The 2,500-nt window shown below is 40.6% G+C and overlaps 1 protein-coding gene across 3 annotated transcripts in view; it reads right to left on the bottom strand.

The window, feature by feature from the left end:
• The window catches only part of fus (epithelial splicing regulatory protein fusilli), a 302,666-nt gene that overhangs the window by 184,612 nt on the left and 115,554 nt on the right, over nt 1-2,500 (bottom strand). The gene's annotated exons all lie outside the window — the stretch shown is intronic.

Raw genomic sequence — 2,500 nt, 5'->3', positions numbered from 1 at the left:
CAACGAGCCGATTAGATATGCCTAGTGCCCCTCAACGAGCCAATCAAGACTAGCGCAGAAGAGAATGCTCGTAAGGACAGTGGCTCTCGCATGAGAAACTCTGGCCACCGCAAACCACAGGAACGAAGAGATGGTCTTGGACCACGCTAGTATGTACACCAGGGGAAAACACACACACACACACACACACACAATTACACGCAGGCACGCACACGTACTTATACACCGCCCAGGTTTGAGAATATCATTACCATACCATACGAACAACAGCTGGGGTAGGTTCTTACGTACACACGTACGTACGTACACGTATATACGTACGTGTATGTGTGTGTGTTGCGGTCTGCTGTTCTTTTGTACTGTGATCTCTCGCGTTATACTCTTCTGTTGCCCGGTGTTCTCTGCTATGCTGTAGTGTGCTGTTCTCTGCTATGCTGTAGTGTGCTGATCTCTGCTATGCTGTAGTGTGCTGTTCTCTGCTATGCTGTAGTGTGCTGTTCTCTGCTATGCTATGCTCTCTCTGTCATGTGCTGTACCGTGATGTTTTCCCGCTGTGCTGTACTGTGTTGCGTAATGCAACACAGCACAGCATCTGCTACGATGCTGTTTCTGCTGCTATGCTGTCTTGCTCTGTTGCCAGCTTCTGTTTGTTGGTCTGTTGTCTCGTGTAGCAGTGGGGTCTTCCCTGCAGTTACAGCACGCTTGTGTTTTATATTGAGAAGTACTGTGTTGAGACTTACACGTAGGAAGTGTTCAGATTTAAACGAGGCAAGTGGTCAGACTTGAAGCAAGTGTTAAGACTTACACGTAGGAAGTGTTCAGATTTAAACGAGGCAAGTGGTCAGACTTGAAGCAAGTGTTAAGACTTACACGTAGGAAGTGTTCAGATTTAAACGAGGCAAGTGGTCAGACTTGAAGCAAGTGTTAAGACTTACACGTAGGAAGTGTTCAGATTTAAACGAGGCAAGTGGTCAGACTTGAAGCAAGTGTTAAGACTTACACGTAGGAAGTGTTCAGATTTAAACGAGGCAAGTGGTCAGACTTGAAGCAAGTGTTAAGACTTACACGTAGGAAGTGTTCAGATTTAAACGAGGCAAGTGGTCAGACTTGAAGCAAGTGTTAAGACTTACACGTAGGAAGTGTTCAGATTTAAACGAGGCAAGTGGTCAGACTTGAAGCAAGTGTTAAGACTTACACGTAGGAAGTGTTCAGATTTAAACGAGGCAAGTGGTCAGACTTGAAGCAAGTGTTAAGACTTACACGTAGGAAGTGTTCAGATTTAAACGAGGCAAGTGGTCAGACTTGAAGCAAGTGTTAAGACTTACACGTAGGAAGTGTTCAGATTTAAACGAGGCAAATGGTCAGACTTGAAGCAAGTGTTAAGACTTAGGCTTCCCTCAACCCCCAGAATAAAGAATAAACCAATACTTATGTCCGACATTATGAAGGATACACATCGTTTTACTCTCAAGGTGCATCCTGGAGGAGGAGCAGGAGCAGCAGCAGCAGGAGGAGGAGCAGCAGGAAGAGGAGAAAGACAAGGAGGAAGAGATATATAAAATGATAATTTCATTCCCTATGGATTTTTATTATCTTACGAGGCAGAGGGAGAGAGAGGGAGAGAGAGAGAGAGAGAGAGAGAGAGAGAGAGAGAGAGGTAAGTGAGAGTGAAGGTAAACTAGCAGGAGGGTAGAGAATGCAAATTCAAGGATTTAAAATTTCTTTTTTCCCCGTTATGAAAAAAATTATGAATCTCAGACTAGTGTTCAATATATATATATATAAAACAATTATATAAATATAAAGTGAGGGCTCTAAATTTACTCCATTAACAAGCCAAAAAAAAAAAAAAAAAAAAAATAAAAAAAAAAAAAAAAAAACAAAAAAAAAAAAAATACTCACGAAATATCACTTTTCTTAATATGTATCACAAGTTATGAATAGAACCTTCATTATATATACGGGAATATATTTTCCTCCTTTGTAAGACTGTCTCTGTTATCTTGATATCAAGGTTTACTTGCCTACCTGTTGGCATGTTACAACATCTGTCAACACGTGCCTACATCACACCAACACCTGCAAGAGTCTTAAAAGAGATGTTAACAGCTTCCTACATCAATCAACACATGGCCACATCATGCCAGTACCTGCAAGTGTCTTGCAACAGCCGTCAACAGCTTCCTACATCTGTCAACACGTGCCTGCACCACACCAACACCTGCAAGCGCGTTATTTCTAATATTTCACAAAGGCAATAAGTTTGTTAGGTTAAAGGCTTGACTGCAATGCACCTGTAAATTGCTTATAGCTAACTCTTAATGCAAACATACAGACGCTTTCTCCTCTCGTATATATATTATATAGGGTCCCTATAACAGTTCTAGAGGTGGTACCTCCCTATATTTATTATATGTATATATATATATATATATATATATATATATATATATATATATATATATATATATATATATATATATATATCCTGCAACGTCAA

Source organism: Cherax quadricarinatus, chromosome 18 (assembly GCF_038502225.1).
Source record: "Cherax quadricarinatus isolate ZL_2023a chromosome 18, ASM3850222v1, whole genome shotgun sequence".
In the NCBI taxonomy this organism is placed as follows: Eukaryota; Metazoa; Arthropoda; class Malacostraca; order Decapoda; family Parastacidae; genus Cherax; species Cherax quadricarinatus.
Note: the sequence above shows the minus strand (reverse complement) of the source record. Positions and strands in the feature narration are given on the sequence as shown.